The sequence below is a fragment of the Rana temporaria genome, chromosome 8, assembly GCF_905171775.1.
Source record: "Rana temporaria chromosome 8, aRanTem1.1, whole genome shotgun sequence".
Lineage (NCBI taxonomy): Eukaryota > Metazoa > Chordata > Amphibia > Anura > Ranidae > Rana > Rana temporaria.
The window spans coordinates 33,033,836-33,055,027 of record NC_053496.1 but is presented as its reverse complement, the minus strand read 5'-3'; positions in this window follow the sequence as shown (position 1 = coordinate 33,055,027).

Below are 21,192 nucleotides of genomic sequence, written 5' to 3'. Positions count from 1 at the left end.
GTTCCTTCACTTCATCAACCTTTCCTATCTACCTCAAGTTGATGTTGGTCGTGTTGGGCCGAGAAATAAAGCATTCAGAAAACCTTATCTACGAATTGGACATTCGCTCATTGCTCTACTCACTACCTTCACCCCTAGACAACACATAGAGGTAACTCAATACTCTGATCCCAAAACAATCAGCGGCTCCTGAGGGGGTAGCGCTACATATATATTTATTAACCACCTCAGGCCCGCGCTATAGCCGAATGACGGCTACAGCGCGGACCTGAAAATCCAGCTGGACGTCAATTGACGTCCACCCCTTTTGGCGTTCCCCGAGCGCGCACCGGGGAAACTGTGTGTTGGCCGTGTCCCTTGGACACAGCCAATCACAGATCGTGGCGAACGGCCAATCAGAGTGGCCGTTTGCTAGGCGATCTGTGCGGCCAATGAGAGATGATCTCAAATGTAAACATATGAGATCATCTCTCATTGCCGGCTCACACAGAGACAGCGTCCTGTCTCTGGAGAGGAGACCGATCTGTGTCTCTTGTACATAGGGACACAGATCGGTCACCCCCCCCAGTCACCCCCCCACCTACAGTTAGAACACTATACACGGAACATATTTAACCCCTTCCTCACCCCCTAGTGTTAACCCCTTCACTGCCAGTCACATTTATACAGTAATTAGTACATATTTATAGCACTGATCGCAGTATAAATGTGAATGGCGCCAAAAAAGTGTCCGCCATAATGTCGCAGTCACGAAAAAAATTGCTGATCGCCGCCATTAGTAGTAAAAAAAAATAATTAATAAAAATGCAATAAAAATATCCCCTATTTTGTAAACGCTATAAATTTTGCGCAAACCAATCGATAAACGCTTATTGCGATTTTTTTTACCAAAAATAGGTAGAAGAATACGTATCGGCCTAAACTGAGGAAAACATTTTTTTTTATATATTTTTGGGGGATATTTATTACAGCAAAAAGTAAAAAATATTGCATTTTTTTCAAAATTGTCTCTCTATTTTTGTTTATAGCGCAAAAAATAAAAACCGCAGAGGTGATCAAATACCACCAAAAGAAAGCTCTATTTGTGGTGAAAAAAGGACGTCAATTTTGTTTGGGAGCCACGTCGCACGACCGCGCAATTGTCTGTTAAAGCGACGCAGTGCCGAATCGCAAAACCTGGCTTGGGCATTTAGCTGCCTAAAGGTCCGGGGCTTAACCGGTTAAATTGGGCTATTTATTATAGCAACAAGTAAAAAATATTGTATTTTTCTTTCAAAATTGTCGCTCTTTTTTGTTTATAGCGCAAAAAATAAAAACCGCACAGGCGATCAAATACCACCAAAAGAAAGCTCTATTTGTGGGGAAAAAAGGACGTCAATTTTGTTTGGGAGCCACATCGCACGACCGCGCAATTGTCAGTTAAAGCGACGCAGTGCCGGAAGCTGAAATTTCACCTGGGCAGGAGGGGGGTATATGTGCCCAGCAAGCAAGTGGTTAAAGTAGTTGTAAACACTGGATAACATTTCTTTTGCGATGAATAATAGATTTTTTTTATATTTTAATAATAAAATCTCTGCTATGAATAGTCTCTTCATCCTCTTTATCTGCTCTCCCCATTGAGGCACTAGAAGTCCCAGCATGCCTCGGCAGCACACAGGTAGGAGGATAATACAAGGCAGGGCTAGGAGGGGTCTGTCTTTGATCTGAGATCTGTCGCTTTATTGAGCAGCAGAACAAACAGTCTGTCCTCAGTAGTTGGGTTGACTCTGGAAGGGTTCCCAGCAGCACAGGATACAAGTGACACAGTGACACTGCCATCAGCCTGTACAATGGTCTTCTGTGCACCAGGTCCAGAGGTCACCCACCGCCACTGGGAAATCCATTGATCCGAGTTCTAATACAAGGGGATCTATGGATCACACTGGATGGGGGTGAAGGTCTCAGGGGGGCTCCAGCCAAGTGGACAGAAAGGGCCAGATTCACGTAGATCTGCGGCGGCGTAACGTATCGCATTTACGTTAGGCCGCCGCAAGTTTTACGGGCAAGTGCTTGATTCACAAAGCACTTGCCTGTAAAGTTGCGGCGGCGTAGCGTAAAACCCCGCGGCGCAAGCCCGCCTAATTCAAATGATCCGGGTAGGGGGCGTGGATCATTTAAATTAGGCGCGTTCCCGCGCCGAACGTACTGCGCATGCGCCGTCCCTTAAATTTCCCGACGTGCATTGCGGTAAATGACGTCGCAAGGACGTCATTGGTTTCGACGTGAACGTAAATGGCGTCCAGCCCCATTCACGGACGACTTACGCAAACGACGTAAAATTTTCATATTGCGACGCGGGAACGACGGCCATACTTAACATTGGATACTCCGCCTAGGGGGCATGTTTATTTTTACGCTGCGTATCTCTTACGGAAACTGCGTAAATTTACTGCGACGGGCAAGTGTACGTTCGTGAATCGGCGTACCGACTCATTTGCATATTCTACGCCGACCGCAATGGAAGCGCCACCTAGCGGCCAGCGTAAATATTGCACCCTAAGATAGGACGGCGCAGGCCATCGTATCTTAGGCATGTTTAAGTACGACGGGCTTAGATTCGGAGTTACGTCGGCGTATCTACTGATACGCCGGCGTAACTCTTTGTGAATCTGGCCCAAAGTGGTACATTTCCTGTAGGCCAGTAGGGGGTGGAGCTGAGAAATTAGGTGATGACAGTACTGAAGGGGATTGGTTCTTGTATCCTCTCATTTCCACCTTTGTAGTATAAAGTCAATTCCGTCTTTCCTGCCCTATGTATGAGAATCCCTATCAGTGGCAGGTGGTGCTAAGTTTTCTTGGGGGCGGCCCCCAACCATCCAGCCTCCCTCCCCCCCCCCAGGCAGCCAACCACCCCCAGATTGATCGCCGCTTCGCTCGCCCGCCAGCCCCGCACTTACGCCATTCGTGTCGTGGCTTCCCCCGGCATCTCCTCCCGAGTCCCGGTGGTGGCTTCTCCTCCCGGCTAATGAGGACTGAGGCTGCATTCACACCTAGGCGTAGGCGATTTGCAGCGTTTAATCGCGATTTGGAACGACAAATTGCAGCGTTTTTCCCCGCGATTTGCCACGACAAATTGCTGCGTTTTTCCCCACGGTTTTGTACAGGTCATTGGCATCAATGTAAAACGCCCAAGCCGCCTGATTTAAAAAAGGGTCCGGGACTTGTTTGAAATTCAGGCGTTCGGAGTTCTTTCGGCGTTCAGCGTTTTGCGTTGGAGATGTGAACCATCTCCATAGAGAATAATGTTATTTTTCCCCTCTAGCGTCTTTGAGCGTCGCGCTTCAGGCGACAAAACGCTCAGGTGTGAATGCAGCCTTAGGACACCCAGCCAATTGGCTCTCAGAATCCAATTGGCCAGGAGGAGAAACAGGACGACATTAGCGAATATTAATTTGCTAATGTCACACACCTGGGTGGGCTCGGGGCGCAGTGCTCTGTGCCCCAAGCCCACCTTTTTTTGAGCCAATTAGAGGGTCAGACTCTAATCATGTGACGGCCATACGTAACATTGACTAGGCCAGCTATTTGATGGAATAACTTTACGCCGGAAAACGCCTTACGTAAACGGCGTATCTTTACTGCGACGGGCGCACGTACGTTTGTGAATCGGCGTATCTAGGCATTTACATATTCTACGCCAAACTCAACGGAAGCGCCACCTAGCGGCCAGCCTAAATGTTGCACCCTATGATACGAAGGCGCAGGCCGTCGTATCTTAGATAGGTTTAAGTGTATCTCAGTTTGAGAATACACTTAAACTTAGGACGGCGCAGATTCCGAGTTACGTCGGCGTATCTACTGATACGCCGGCGTAACTATTTGTGAATCTGGCTATATTTTGTCAAAAAGTATGAGCATTAACGGCATTCCAGTATTAGTCTGTAGGGTTCAATATTGAGTTGGCCCACCCTTCGCAGCTATAACAGCTTCAACTCTCCTGGGAAGGCCGTCCACAAGGTTTAGGAGTGTCTATGAGAATGTTTGACCATTCTTCCAGAAGCGCATTTGTGAGGTCAAGCACTGATGTTGGACGAGAAGGCCCGGCTCACAGTCTCCGCTCTAATTCATCTCAAAGGTGTTCTGTCGGGTTGAGGTCAGGACTCTGTGCAGGCCAGTCAAGTTCCTCCACCTCAAACTTGCTCGTCCTTGTTTTTATGGACCTTTCTTTACCGACTGACTTCTGTACAACCACCCTATCGGGTAAATGGCACTCGATCGGCATAGCTGACAGCGCTAATAAGTGTGTTCTGATGTCGGGAAAGCCTCCCTGCTGTCAGAACTCAATAGCCCAGTGGGAGTGATTCCCCATCCACCATAAATGTAGGGATGGGCAGGAGGGGAACTGCCCTGGGCGCAGTAAAGCAAAGGGGCAAAAAATGGACACAGTATGGTACACCTATTCGTGTATTAATAGTGGGGGAAGGGAGTACAATTTTGGATCCTTGCCCTGGGTGCTGGGTGACCCTGTCCCGGTACTTTATGAGTCAGGTAAGTTTTTTGTTTGTTAAAAAAAAAAAAAACCTGACCCATCTATGGCCAACTTTACAGATATACCTTATTTTATTTCCTCAGTCTCCCCTCCCCCAGTGATCAGACTGTGCATTGTAACTTTGGAACAAGTCACAAGGCGAGAGACTGCAGCTCGGGCTGATCTGTGTCAGACATTTGTGAATACAGCCATGGGCACCAGGACTTACATGACTGTGTAATCTCTGAGCCGGTATGTCAGTCCCGGAATTAGATGGTGACCCTGGATGATGCCTAAACAAAGATGGCGCCATCTGGGGAGGAAATCAGATGGAGGCTTTGTCAGGGGGAGTCCAGGTAAGAAATACACTGACACATTACTGAGCATGCCGCACTTATCATCAAGAAACATATTTCATGACAGGTCCACTTTTGGAGGCAAACCAACCAACCCATGCTGGGATTTGTAGTTCCACAGGCGGGGGGTGATGATGGAGCCGTGTGATTGGTGCTCTGTGCCGTGTGATTGTCCCCGAACTCTGATCTCATGTGCTCATTGTAGGAAATTACTGAAAGCCAATAAAGAGTGAGCGTTGCCTGAGGGCGCAGCGGCCTCTACAGAGAACTCACTGCAGAATTTCCTCCGCTGCTGCAGAACGATTCACCCTGTGTGTTCACCTTGTGTGTTCACCCTGTGTGTTCATCACCCTGTGTGTTCACCCTTTGTGTTCACCCTTTGTGTTCACCCTGTGTGTTCACCTTGTGTGTTCACCTTGTGTGTTCACCGTGTGTGTTCACCCTGTGTGTTCACCCTGTGTGTGTTCACCCTGTGTGTTCACCCTGTGTGTGTTCACCTTGTGTGTTCACCCTGTGTGTTCATCACCCTGTGTGTTCACCCTTTGTGTTCACCTTGTGTGTTCACCTTGTGTGTTCACCTTGTGTGTTCACCGTGTGTGTTCACCCTGTGTGTTCACCCTGTGTGTGTTCACCCTGTGTGTTCACCCTGTGTGTGTTCACCTTGTGTGTTCACCCTGTGTGTGTTCACCTTGTGTGTTCACCCTGTGTGTTTACCTTGTGTGTGTTCACCCTGTGTGTGTTCACCCTGTGTGTTTACCTTGTGTGTGTTCACCCTGTGTGTGTTCACCTTGTGTGTGTTCACCCTGTGTGTTCACCCTGTGTGTTCACCTTGTGTGTTCACCTTGTGTGTTCACCCTGTGTGTTCACCTTGTGTGTTCACCCTGTGTGTTCACTCTGTGTGTTCACCTTGTGTGTTTACCTTGTGTGTGTTCACCCTGTGTGTTCACCCTGTGTGTTCACCTTGTGTGTTCACCCTGTGTGTTCACCTTGTGTGTTCACCCTGTGTGTTGACCTTGTGTGTGTTCACCTTGTGTGTGTTCACCCTGTATGTTCACCTTGTGTGTTCACACTGTGTGTTCACACTGTGTGTTCACCTTGTGTGTTCACCTTGTGTGTTCACCTTGTGTGTGTTCACCTTGTGTGTTCACCCTGTGTGCTCACCCTGTGTGTTCACCTTGTGTGTTCACCCTGTGTGTTCATCACCCTGTGTGTTCACCCTTTGTGTTCACCCTTTGTGTTCACCCTGTGTGTTCACCTTGTGTGTTCACCTTGTGTGTTCACCGTGTGTGTTCACCCTGTGTGTTCACCCTGTGTGTGTTCACCCTGTGTGTTCACCCTGTGTGTGTTCACCTTGTGTGTTCACCCTGTGTGTTTACCTTGTGTGTGTTCACCCTGTGTGTGTTCACCTTGTGTGTGTTCACCCTGTGTGTTCACCCTGTGTGTTCACCTTGTGTGTTCACCTTGTGTGTTCACCCTGTGTGTTCACCTTGTGTGTTCACCCTGTGTGTTCACCCTGTGTGTTCACCCTGTGTGTTCACCCTGTGTGTTCACCTTGTGTGTTCACCCTGTGTGTTGACCTTGTGTGTTCACCCTGTGTGTTGACCTTGTGTGTTCACCCTGTATGTTCACCTTGTGTGTTCACACTGTGTGTTCACCTTGTGTGTTCACCTTGTGTGTTCACCTTGTGTGTGTTCACCTTGTGTGTTCACCCTGTGTGCTCACCCTGTGTGTTCACCCTGTGTGTTCACCCTGTGCATGTTCACCTTGTGTGTGTTCACCTTGTGTGTGTTCACCCTGTGTGTTCACTTTGTGTGTGTTCACCCTGTGTGTTCACCTTGTGTGTTCACCCTGTGTGTTCACCTTGTTTACTAAAACTGGAGAGTGCAAAATATGGTGGAGCTCTGAACAGAAACCAATCAGTTTTCAGGTTTTATTGTGAAGCTGAAGTCAGAAGCTGATTGGCTACCATTCACAACTGCACCAGATTCTAGTAGACATGTTTCATTCTGAATAGATATTCGGACAAATATTTCATAATTCGGATATATCCAAATACCTCGAATTGCAGTATAAACAAATGTCCGAAAAACAAAACAAAATTAGTCCAAATTTCTGAAACTCAAATTGAAATTTCGAATTGAATTTTACATCGAATTCCATTCCAATTCCAACTGTAAACATATTGCTGAAATCAAAGACTGTGTGTTATTAGAGAACCATTCTGATATAATGCTGTTTTTGTTGAGCCAAGGTCATTGTAATCATTTCATGAAGATTTTTTTTTTGTTTGCCGCATTCGAATAGAAAAAAAGTATACATTTTTAACCACTAGCCCACCGCCGTCATATGACGGCGGGACGATGAAGCTCTCGTTCTGGGTGGACGTCATATGATGGCGGGACGATGAGGCTCTCGTTCTGGGTGGACGTCATATGACGGCGGGACGATGAGGCTCTCGTTCTGGGTGGACGTCATATGACGGCGGGACGATGAGGCTCATATTTTGGGTGGACGTCATATGACGGCGGGACAATGAGGCTCTCGTTCTGGGCGGACGCCATATGACGGCGGGACGATGAGGCTCTTATTTTGGGTGGACGTCATATGACGGCGGGACAATGAGGCACTCGTTCTGGGCGGACGCCATATGACGGCGATACGATGAGGCTCTCGTTCTGGGCGGACGCAATATGATGGCGGGACGATAAGGCTCTTATTTTGGGTGGACGTCATATGATAGCGGGACGATGAGGCTCTCATTCTGGGCGGACGTCATATGACGGCGTGATGATGAGGCTCTTATTTTGGGTGGACGTCATATGATGGCGGGACGATGAGGCTCTCGTTCTGGGCGGACGCCATATGATGGCGGGACGATGAGGCTCTCATTCTGGGCGGACGCCATATGACAGCGGGACGATGAAGCTCTCGTTTTGGGCAGCCGTCATATGACGGCGGGACCATGAGCCTCTCGTTCAGGGCGGACGTCATATAACGGCTGAGGCTCTCGTTCTGGGTGGGCGTCATATAACGGCGGAACGATGAGGCTCTCGTTCTGGGCGGCCGTCATATGATGGCGGGACCATGAGGCTCTCGTTCTGGACGGACGTCATATGACAGCGGGACAATGAGGCTCACGTTCTGGGCGGACGTCCATATGACGGCGGGATGATTAGGCTCTCGTTCTAGGTGGACGTCATATGACGGCGGGACGATGAGGCTCTCGTTCTGGGCGGACGTCATATGACGGCGGGATGATTAGGCTCTCGTTCTAGGTGGACGTCATATGACGGCGGGACGATGAGGCTCTCGTTCTGGGTGGACGTCATATGACGTCTTCGCCTTCCCGAGCCACTAGGCAGCGCGTGTGCCCGCCGCGTCACTGGGGACCCAGTAACTGAGCAGGACCGTGGATCTGTGTGTATAAACACACAGATCGACGTCCTGTCAGGCAGAGGAGACCGATGGTGTGTCCCTTGTACATAGGGACACCAATCGGTCTCCTCCCCCAGTCAGTCCCCTCCCCCTACAGTTAGAATCACTCCCTAGGGAACACATTAACCCCTCCATCCCCCCCTAGTTTTAACCCCTTCCCTGCCAGTCACATTTATACACTAATCAATGCATTTTTATAGCAGGGATCACTGTATAAATGTGAACGGTCCCAAAAATGTGTCAAAAGTGTCCCATATGTCCGCCGCAATATCGCAGTTATGATAAAAATCGCAGATCGCTGCCATTACTAGTAAAAAAAATAATAAATAAAAATGCTATAAATCTATCCCCAATTTTATAGCCGCTATAACTTTTGCGCAAACCAATCAATAAACGCTTATTGCATTTTTTTTTTAAACAAAAATATGTAAAAGAATACATATCGGCCTAAACTGAGGAAAAAAAATAGTTTAAAAAAAAAATTGGATATTTATTATAGAAAAAAGTAAAAAATATAGGGGTAGATTTGCCCCTTTTTTTACGGAGGCGCAGCGCACCGTTTTGCCGATGCGCCTCCGTAAATTTCCTGCGCTACGCGCGATTCACGGAGCAGTAGCTCCGTAAATTGCGTGTGCGCTCCGGAAAACTGCCCGGCGTAAGGGCGCGTAATTTAAATGATCCCGTAGGGGGCGTGGATCATTTGAATTAGGCGCGTTCCCGCGCCGAACGTAGTGCGCATACTCCGTCGGGAAACTTTCCCGATGTGCATTGCGGCAAATGACGTCGCAAGGACGTCATTTGCTTCAAATGAATTTAAATTCAAAGTAAACGTGAATGGCGTCCAGCGCCATTCACGATTCACTTACGCAAACGACGTAAAATGTAAACTTCGCGACGCGGGAACGACGGGTATACGTAACATTGGCTGCCCCTGCTATTAGCAGGAGCAGCCTTACGCGAAAGCCGACGTACGCAAACGACGTAAACTGCGTACGCAGGGCTCGCGTAGGGTTGTGAATCGGCGTTAGTATGCAATTTGCATACTATACGCTGACCACAATGGGAACGCCCCCTAGCGGCCATCGTAAGAATGCAACCTACCATATGACTGGCATAAGAGCCTTATGCTAGTTATATCTTAGGCTGCCGTCGGCGTAACGAGGTTCCTGAATCGGGAGCATTCGTAACGCCGGCGCAAGTAAGCAATTGCGCTGCGTAACTATGGTTACGCAGGCGCAATTGCTCTTTGAATCTACCCCATAGTGTTTTTTTCAAACTTGTCGCTCTTCTTTTGTTTATAGCGCAAGAAATAAAAACCGCAGAGGTGATCAAATACCATCAAAAGAAAGCTCTATTTGTGGGGAAAAAATGATAACAATTTCATTTGAGTACAGTGTTGCATGACTGCGCAATTGTCATTCAAAATGTGACAGCGCTGAAAGCTGAAAAATGGCCTGGGCAGGAACGGGGTGAAAGTCCCCTGAGTGAGAAACTTGTATAGGGCAACACATGCAAACTGAATCGCCTCAGGGCGCTTGGTATCTATTTCCTACTTTATTTTGCCTTCAGAATAGATGTGTTTTGAGTTTTTTTTTCTGAAGGCCTGGTGATTCACTTCCATTCGGATGCTGGTTGGTAAAGCATTCCACAGACAAGGTCCTTGAACTGCCAATCTTCGTTCTTTGGACTTGTATCTGGCCATGGGTATCTGGAGTAGATTTTGGTTGGTAGATCGGAGAACGCGATTGGGGTTGTGACCTTTTAATTTTTCGCATAGATATTGGGGCGCACTTCCTTGTACACATTTGTGCGTCAGGCAGAGTGCCTTAAACGTAATTCTGTCTTTTACGGGCAGCCAGTGGAGGGACCTCAGGGAGGGGGTGATTGATTCCCAGGGTTTTTTCCTGTTACTAGTCGCGCTGCCGTATTCTGGACGACTTGTAGACGAGCAACTTGGTATTTTGGGAGTCCGAGGTAAAGGGCATTTGCATAGTCGAGTCTGGTGTTAATTATTGTTCCCACCATGACTGCTGTGTCTTCTTTTGGGATGAAGGGAATGAGTCTACGTAGCAGACGCAGAAGATGGTGGGATCCGCTGACTAGTGAACCTATTTGTGCGTCCATTGACATGTCGGAAGTGACTCCGAGACTTTTGACTTTGGCACTGGGGGTGATGGTTTGTCCCAGAATGAGCGGGGGCGTCCATGTTGTTGTGGCAAGTCTCTTTCGGTTGACGTGGAGAAGAAGAAGTTCTGTTTTTTCTCCATTGAGTTTAAGATAACTCTCCTTCATCCAGTTCTCTATCAGAGTAAGGCTTTTCTCCAGTCCGAGATAATGATCCTTTTTGCTGCTGATACGAAAGTAGAGTTGGGTGTCATCCACATAGGAATGGTAGAGTAAATTCCGGTTACTGATGATTTCGAGGAGAATGCGGAGATAAATATTGAATAGTACGGGCGACAAGGGTGACCCCTGAGGGACTCCGCATGACACGGTACGTTTTTCAGAAGTGAAAGGATCTAGTTTCACCATTTGTGATCGGTTTTCCAGAAAAGAGGAGAACCAACGTAGATCGGAGTCTGCAACTCTAGCTACTTCTGCTAGGCGAGTCAGCAACAATTTGTGGTCTACAGTATCAAAAGCAGCACTCAGGTCCAACAGTACCAGAAGACAAGATTCTCCTTTGTCTGCTGCTTCGAGAGCGTCATCCCATATTTTGTGAAGTGCTGTTTTCGTCCCGTGACCAGGACGGAAACCCGATTGAAGTGGATCCCAGTAGTTTGTGGGTGTCTAAATGATGTTGTAGCTGTTGCACTACAACTTTCTCCATTACCTTGGAGAGAATGTTTAGGTCTGTTATGGGACGACGATGATTTGGGTCTTTGGGGTCGAGGGTGTTTTTTTTTAGAATCGGTTTAATTACGCCTTGTTTCAGCGGGGTCGGCACCATGCCTTACTTAAATGATTGGTTTATGAGGTGTGTGATAGCCGGTGCCACAATATCGGCACATTCTTTCATCAATTTAGTGGGGATGATATCATTAGGCGTTGTGCTGTCTCGCAGGGTTCCAATGATATTTTTGGTGGTGTCGATGGAGATGGACTTTAGTCTGAATTTAATTGATTGCGGCATATTTGTGTAAATGTTGCCTTTTTGATTTACAGGGGATCGTGGAGGTTCTCTTTTGCTAAATCGTTTCACTGATTTTTTCAATTTTGTTAATGAAATAATCCGATAATTCATTGCAAAATTCTTGTGATTCAAAATTCGGAGCCTCTAGGCAGGCTGGGTTCATGGTCTGAGCGACTAAGTTAAATAGTTCGCGGGGACGGTTAGGGCTTTAGCGAGGATATTAGAGAAGTGATCTTTTTTTGCTTTAAAGATTTCTTTGTGATATTTCTCAGTGATTAGTTTGTAAATTGTGTGGTTTTTCTCTGTTGAGCTTCTTCTCCAAGCTGCTTCCGCTCTTCTGCGTTCTTGTTTCAGCAACGTGAGATCGTCGTTGAACCAACCAGAGTTGTTTTTCCGGATCAGCGTTCTGCGTTTTGGAGCTGTCTGTAGTAGAGCTTTGTTGATGGAGTTGATTGTTTGATGTGGTTCTATTGTTTTTATTTTGTTCAATAATGTAGTTTTGAAGAGTTCCGTGTGTTGTTAGCGGGTTTGTTGGTTTCTTTAACTGCTTGCCGACCAGCCGCCGCAGTTAAACGGCGGCAGGTCGGCTCTGCTGGGCGAGATCACGTAGCTATACGTCATCTCGCCAAGCAGAGAAGACGTATAGCCCCACGCTCCCGCCCCTGCCGCCGGGCACGCGCCAGGCACCCGCGATTGCTCGTTACAGAGCGAGAACCGGGAGCTGTAAACACACAGCTCCCGGTCCTGTCAGGGGGGGAAATTACCTATCGTCTGTTCATACAATGTATGAACAGCGATCAGTCATTTCCCCATGTCAGTCCACCCCCCCTTCAGTTAGAACACACCCAAGGAACATGATTAACCCCTTCCTCGCCCCCTAGTGTTAACCCCTTTACTGCCAGTGGCATTTTTATAGTAATCAATGCATTTTTATAGCACTGATTACTATAAAAATGACAATGGTCCCAAAAATGTGTCAAAAGTGTCCGAAGTGTCCGCCATAATCGCCGCCATTACTAGTAAAAAAAAAATATTAGGAAAAATATGACATAAAACTATCCCCTATTTTGTAAACGCTATAACGTTTGCACAAACCAATCAATAAACGCTTATTGCAATTTTTTTTACGAAAAATATGTAGAAGAATACGTATCGGCCTAAACTGAGGAAAAAAATATTTTTTTTATATATTTTTGGGGGATATTTATTATAGCAAAAAGTAAAAAATATAATTTATTTTCAAAATTGTCGCTAAACCGCAGAGGTGATCAAATACCACCAAAATAAAGCTCTATTTGTGGGAAAAAAAGGACACCAATTTTGTTTGAGAGCCACGTCGCACGACCGTGCAATTGTCAGTTAAAGCGACGCAGTGCCGAATCGCAAAAAGTGGCCTGGTCTTTGACCAGCACAATGGTCCGGGGGTTAAGTGGTTAAGAGAGCGTTTATAGTGATTTTAAATTTGATTGCATGGTGATCTGTCCATGGAAGGGGCTCATTTCCCAGTATGTTAATATCCAAATCTTGTTTGAAGATAAGATCGAGCGTGTGACCTGAAACTTGTGTGGGCCCGCATACCAGTTGCTGCAGACCTAATCCTTCCAAGTGGTCAATGCAGACATCAGCGACTGGGTCCTGTGAGGAGTTGGCCCAGAAGTTGAAGTCCCCGAGTAGCAGGAGATGTTTGATGTTTAAGGTATAGGTGGAGATGAATTCCGTCAATGCTGTGAGGATCTGCGTTTTTGGTCCCGGTGGTCTATAGCAGAGAAGTATGTGAACGGTGTCCTGGGGATTTTTTTGAAGTTGCAGAGTGAGGGTTTCCATCAGGGGAGGGCTGGGCTGGGGGGCAGTGGGGCAATTGCCTCCCAGGCCACCCTAACTTATGTTCAAAATGGCCAGCAGCTGCTGCCCGCTACCATTTTCTTTTTTATTCTGGTCTAGGAAGTCGGGCCAGGGGCATGGCCACAGAGGCCGACCACTAGCTATTGCATCCCGGAAGTTGTAGTACATGCTCAAGCTCCTGGTGGGTGGAAAACAGAGCAGAGCAAACTACAACTCCCTGGGACCTGGGACCTGATTCTTGGAAGCAGGCAGAGGCAGGGCGTGCCAGGGAGTCGGAACACAGGGCTGCATGGCTGGGCGCTGACTGCAACTTGACCCCAGGACCAGGAGCATTACCCCCCCAGGAGGCCATGGTGTGCAAGGACCTGCTGAGCTGAGATCACTGAAGTGAGATACCCCGACACCCCTAACTGACCCCCCATCCCCCCCCTCATACACCCTATGTAACCTGCCCCAGCTGCACTGATGGGCACTGGTGAGGCTGCATTGAAAAGGGTGGGCCATGGATGGTGAGCTGATTTGGCGGTTCATTGGGCCACTTGACTGGACTTGCCCCTCAGGCCTAAAGCTGCCAGCCCTCCCCTGGTTTCCATGGATGGTAGTGAGCTCTGTAGAACCGGTTTAGTGAGCGAGAGGTGAGCCTTGTAGATCACTGCCAGGCCTCCACTTCTTTGCCCCACTCTGTTTTCTGTTAGAATGGCATAATTCTCTGGCACCAGTTCCCCTAGAATGGTGTTACAGTCGGCTGCTAGCCAGCTTTCTGTGATGAAGAGGCAGTCTATGTTGTGTTGAATGATGAAATTGTGGATTTCCTGTTGGTGTTTTATTGTGGATCTTGTGTTGATCAAGGCGCATGATATGTGTTTTAGCTGAAATGTTGGCGTACTATTTTTGACTGTCGATCGTCGATCGGTTCTTAATAGTTGCTCTTTCCTTAGTACTTTTTTGGTGACGACTGGTAACGTTGAGGCGGATCTCCTTAAACCCCAAATGGTTGTGGCAGAATATTGCAAGTTAACCATGACAGCAGATGCGCCGTGAAAAATGGTTAGTGGTGAAGCGCACTGGTAATAAATGACGGTGAAAATTTCAGGCGGCGTTGATGAGCGTCGATAAGGTGGACCCCCCAACTAACCCCCCCCCAGTTGATCCAGAGGAAGGAAAAAAAAAACCCTACCGAGCAATGCCAATCCGCTGCCGCGGGGGAGAAAATTCCTTCCGGATCCCTCGAAGGCGATCGGGTGAACCTTGGATCAACTTACTATGGCGGTCAAGGCGTGGGTCCTTACCTGTTGGAGTTGATGGTCGGGGAACCTGCTTGTCCCACGTTGTGCAGCCGACAGTCCTGCGGTGTAGGCACGGCAGGTGAGCGGTGCTGGGGTGTGGATGGAGGGAAAAAAAGAGTGAGCGGGGGGGCGGGTAAGCTTTCTGATGTGTTTTGGTGCTGTTGGAGGCTCGAGGGTGAGGGGTTACAAGTGGATGGTGGAATGGAGTGTTTATGGATAGTGAGGGGGGGGGGGGAGGAACAAGGTGATCCCTCTTCCTCAGGTGTAGCAAGATGGCCGCCAGACGTAGCTAGGCCTGAGTCGCGGACTTTCCTGCCAGGGCAGGTGGCCGTTGGCGCGGGGGGGGGCTGGGAAACGGGCAGAGGAGAACCGGAGAGGCTACTGAGGCAAGGGGGGGGGGGGGTCTGGGGACCGTGACTTTGCGGCTGTGGGTGTGGCTGTGGCCCCAGGGGCTGTGCAGCGCGCCGCTAGGCCGCAATCGCAGCCGTGGACTTTCCTAAGCGGCCGCCACGGACTGTGGAACGTTATGGAAAGCTGGGGCTTAGCGGGGGCTTACCTGCAGTGCAGTGTACAGTGGATCTCTGTAGCTGAGCGGTCACCTGCGGGAGGAAGGTAGGTGGTATGAGGAGCATGTAGGCAAGTGGTTGATATCACAGAAAATAAAAAGACACAGATTGGGGTTTGTAAGGCACAATACAATTGAACAGATACATAGGGCCAGATCCACAAACTAATTACGCCGGCGTATCTATGGATACGCCGCGTAATTTTTAAAATGCCCCGTCGTATCTTTGTTTTGTATCCACAAAACAAGATACGACTGAATCTGGGCTAGATCCGACTGGCGTACGTCTTAGTACGCCGTCGGATCGTAGGTGCATATTTACGCTGGCCGCTAGGTGGCGTTTCCGTCGAATTCCGCAACGAGTATGCAAATTAGCTAGATACGGCGATCTACGAACGTACGTCCGGCCGGCGCATTTTTTTTACGTCTTTTTTTGGCGTATAGTTACCCCTGCTATATGAGGCGTACTCAATGTTAAGTATGGCCGTCGTTCCCGCGTCGAATTTTGAATTTTTTACGTCGTTTGCGTAAGTCGTTCGCGAATAGGGCTTTGCGTAGAATGACGTTCACGTCGTAACGTCACGGCTTGTTGCGGGTTAATTTCGAGCATGCGCACTGGGATACCCCCACGGACGGCGCATGCGCCGTTAAAAAACAAACGTCATTTACGTCGGGTCAAGACGTATTTACATAAAACACGCCCCCATCACATCCATTTGAATTGCGCGCCCTTACGCCGCCAAAGTTACACTACGCCGCCGTAACTTACGGCGCAAATTCTTTCAGGATCAGGAATTTACGCTGTAAGTTACGGCGGCGTAGTGTATCAGAGATACACTACGCCGGACGGATAGAAGCGCCGCGCTTCGTGGATCTGGCCCATAATGTGTAAAAATGCTCATGAAATCACAACCACAAATTTTGGATCACTCTTGGACACAAGAACAGAGCGATAACGACGCGTTTCAAGGTCGTGCGTTTTTCCTCTTCATCAGGGGCGAGTGGAAACGGTATCTATGATATCACATAAAAGGCATCTTGCTTGTTCTTTGTATACTTCGGGATGTGGGCAAATTCTCCTACACCCCATTGGAGTTGAAGCATTTTTATCTTTTTACCCATCGCAGTCTGAATGCAGGAACAGCGCAAGTTGCCGTATCTCCTACAGCTTTGTTCACACAAAAAAAAATAAAAAAATAGGACGTAATGAATTTTTGCGCTAGCAAGCGAGCACTGTGCACATTATCACACCGCATTTCTGCGCACAGACGTGCGTCCACACCAACCTTTGTCCTCACCTTCTTATCTCCTGCAAGGAAATGACACCGGGGACCGCGGCCAAGTTCGGGGGCCGCTCCCTGCACACAATGGCGGCTGTTTGTACGACACACGTGCGTCTTATTGATTTTTGTATCGTTTTACAATGGCTCCTAGATAAACAGAGAAAACATATGCTGGACAGATGGCTGGAGAATTGGTCATTGTTATTATTTTCCCACACATCAGAACTGTGAGCGCAAATCCCCAGCGCTTTCTTACTTGTTGTTTAGTATAATCCCCCCCCCCCACCCCATACGGGTGTCACGGAAAAGACTGACGCTGTACAGCTCCGGTGATGTCAGGGACAGCTGCACATTGTTATGGAAGGAGGAGGCTCTGGGGTGTCTCAGGGAAATGAAAGAACAAAAGGACAGAATTGACCAGCATGCTGGGAAATCTCTGCACATCAGAAACACACTGATATCAGGAGTCCTCGCTCTTCAATCATATGAAAGGCATGCAACGTGCAAATAAAGAGTAATGAATTCTAAAAGAAAAATGGCACATTATATATATACCTGTATATATAAATACAATATATAATATACAATATATACACTATATTATCAAAAGTATTGGGACACCTGCCTTTACACGCACATGACCACTTACACGCTTTAACCACTTCAGCCCCAGACCATTTCACTGGCCAAAGAGCAGGGCATTTTTTGTGATTCGGCACTGCGTCGATTTAACTGACAATTGCGCGGTCGTGTGACGTGGCTCCCAAACAAAATCTTCCCACAAATAGAGCTTTCTTTTGGTGGTATTTTGGTGGTATTTGATCCACCCATTTGATCCACCCATAACTCCACCCCCCTTTCCCTGCCCATGTATACCCCACCTTTCTAATGAAGCGCCCATCAAATGCAGCTCACCAGCGCCCATCAATGCAGCCTACCAGCACCCATAAATGAATGTTTGCTTGCTTCCATTCATGCGGGAGTCGGGCCGCTGCGCCTCTGACACTATGTGCGAATGGAGCGGTGGCTGTCTGCTACTGCTGAGACATAGTTGCTTGCTGCAGAAAGAAGAGAGCAGAAACACCAGTGGCCGGGTGCCCTAGGCAGCAGGGCACCCTAGGAGGCTGCCTAGTTTGCCTAGTGGTAGCACCGGCCTTGGTTGGGAGCTATGTAAACCCGATAGAACACCTTTGGGATGAATCAAAGCGGAGACTGCGAGCCAGGTCTTCTCATCCACATCAGAGCCTGACCTCACAAATGCGCTTCTGGAAGAATGGCCAAACATTCCCATAGACACACTCCTAAACCTTGTGGACAGCCTTCCCAGAAGAGTTATATCTGCAAAGGGGGGATGCTATTAAAGTTCATGTGTGTGTAAAGGCAGGTGTCCCAATACTTTTGACTATATATATATATATATATATATATATATATACACACACATATATATATATATATATATATATATATATATATACACATATATATATATACATATATACATATACATATATATATATATATAAGGGATTAGCTCGGTAGCGGGGTGTATGACCCATTGGATGGGTTCACTACACACTGAATTTATACAGACAGGCAGTTGAAGACGGTTGAAAACAAAGATTTTGGTTTATTCTTCCATCTTGCTGGAAACAAGTGCAAGCATCCAAACAGCATAAACAAAATCAAACATAAAATAAACCCTGGCCACTTGGGGCGTCTATCTTCACCACACAGGAACCTATCTATGAAGTCTGGCACAGCCTACTGCTGGGCAGACACTGCTGGTCATACAGAAAAACAATAGTCTTTTGATTTTTATCGCACAGAAAAATCAATCCTCTCCTCACCTTCTCAGAAGACTTTCAGTACGCTGCTCTCCTTACTCACAAAGCCTCAGGATGCAGCAATTCAGTGGTAATCCTCTGGATTACTTATAGAGGCCTTAATTGCCTCATTCTGAATAGCTGACGTTTTCCAACGCCCTTAGACCTTTTCTGGCTACTTTGCAGCCGACGCCTAATAACAATTGGTGTATTGCCGATATCTCATTCCATGTCCCCCCCCCCCCCCCACGCTGGTTCTGAACAGGAAATCCTATGTGGGTGAGATATCATAAGAAACAAAGCTGGAATTAATCTCATCCGTCTTTACTGATGATTTATAATGAGTTGAAGTGTGATTTGTAATGAAAAGATTGTATTCTTAATTACAGAAATATTTCCCATATAACAGAATTTGTCTGAGACAAAGACGTTGCGGGGGGGGGGGGGGGGGGTGGCGGTGGATTGACAGAAACAATCGCTGTGATTATCACAGATATGAGTAAAACCCATCTCCAGCCAAAACTGTTTATTATTTATTTTTATTTTATTCATATTGGCCCAGATTCACAAATGAGATACGACGGCGTTTCTCCTGATACGCCGTCGTATCTCTGTTTCTATCTATGCGACTGATTCATAGAATCAGTTACGCATAGATATCCTTAAGATCAGACAGGTGTAATTGTTTTACACTGTCGGATCTTAGGATGCAGTACCGCGGCCGCCGCTGGGGGGAGTTTGCGTCGTAAACCAGCGTCGGGTATGCAAATTAGGAGTTACGGCGGATCCACAGCGGTTTTTCACGTTCACCGCTAGTCTAGTTTCCCGTCGCAAAGTTACACTTTTTTTTGGTGCCTTAACTTTAGTCAGCAAGTGTATTGCTGTCTAAAGTATGGTCGTCGTTCCCGCGTCGAAATTTAAAAATCAACGCCGTTTGCGTAAGCCGTCCGGGAATACGGAAGTACGCTACGCACGGCGCCGTTCAAAAAAATGACGTCACGGCGCGCAAAGCACGGCGGGAGTTAGGAAACGGAGCATGCGCAGTAGGTCCGGCGCAGGAGCGCGCCTAATTTAAATGGCACACGCCCATTTGAATTGGCCCGCCTTGCGCCGGAGGCCGCGGGCGTAGTTTTCATCACAAGTGCTTGGTGAATCAGGCACCTGCGATGAAAAATTGCGGCGGTGTAACTTATCTAGGATATGTTACGCCGCCGCGATTCTACGTGAATCTGGCCCATAGCTCTGACGTATACCGTAGTGCTGTTTAGAGAACACAGTCACACACTATTATTATTATACGTTTATATAGCTCTGACATATTCCGTGGTGCTGTACAGAGGACACTGAGACGAGCACATCAGTCTCTGCACCAGAGGAGCTTACACTCTAATGTCTCCCCGATATCTGCAGCCTGTGCAGTAGCGTGGTACAATGCAGACATGCTGTTCTAGGTACGTAGTATCAGATAAAGCAGAGAAATGTAATTGAGCCGTAGCTATCTTCTTCTCACTCCGGTTAATCCTCGCCTTAGGGTGACACGGCGCGGGTTGTCCCCCCTCCAGATGGCGCTTTGACTAATTTGTGCCGTGCTGGCTGCTCCCAGAGGCCTCTCCTCTCTTCCAGATTATTAGATCTATAGCTGCAATATGGTGCCGGTGTTGGCCGAGTCAGCAGGGTTACGTAAACAGATGCAGCGTGCCACGCAGAGCTGAAAACGCGCGAAAACGACTCTTCCGAAGGTCCGGCGATCGGGGTTAGAAATGACTGTGTGCGGAAGAAAAGCAGCACGAGGCACATTTCTTCGGTGAAGAGCAGCTGTGGTGACGGAACTCGGCACAATGGCCTGGGCTGGCAGATGTCGGCGTCTACGGAAGGTCACCGCAAGATTCTGGAACTTCTTCATCTCAGTCTTACTCTGAGAAATGCCGATATAAGGGATTCATTCATCGAGCAGAAGACGCCGGGGAAACCGCCGCAACTTCTGCCATCCAATTAGAATTTACTGTTTGATAGTTTCTGAGAATGGTGCAGAGAGTTTTTAAACTGGGTGTACAGGAGTAGAGTTGTGTTCAACATTCGTTTGTTTTCCTAATAGTTATGCCCTGTGCACACGAGCGGCAATGGCGAGGCTGCAGATGGGCACTGATTAGGCTGTTTGATGGGCAATGACCCTTATTTTGCTTCACAGTTTTTTATTTACATTTTTTTTTCCCCTGAAACTTCCCTCCTAAAGTGAAGGGGGCAGATCCACATAGATCTGCACCCGCGCAGCGTATCTGAGATACGCTACGCCGCTTTAACTTACCTGGCTTTGGTTAGAATCCAGAAAGATTTTGCACCGTAAGTTACGGCGGCGTAGTGTATCTCTCGCGGAATAACGGCACGTAATTCAAATCGGCGAGTAGGGGGCGTGTTTCATTTAAATGACGCGCGTCCCCGCGCCGAATGAACTGCGCATGCGCCGTCCCTAAATTTCCCGCCGTGCATTGCGCTAAATGACGTCGCAAGGACATCATTGTTTTGAGGTGGACGTAAATTACGTCCAGCCCCATTCACGGACGACTTACGCAAACAAAATAAAATATTTTCAAATTCGACGCGGGAACGCCGGCCATACTTAACATTGCGTACACCACCAAATAGCAGCTTTAACTATACGCCGAAAAAAGCCGAACGGAAACGACGTAAAAGAATGCGACGGCCGCTCGTACGTTCGTTGATCGTCGGAAATAGCTAATTTGCATACTCGACGCGGATTACGACGGGAACGCCACCCAGCGGACGCCGAAGAATTGCATCTACGATCCGAAGGCGTACGAAGACGTACGCCTGTCGGATCTAACCCAGATGCCGTCGTATCTTGTTTTGAGGATTCAAAACAAAGATACGACGCGGGAAATTTGAAAGTACGCCGGCGTATCAGTAGATAGGCCGGTGTACTTCCTTTGTGGATCTGCCC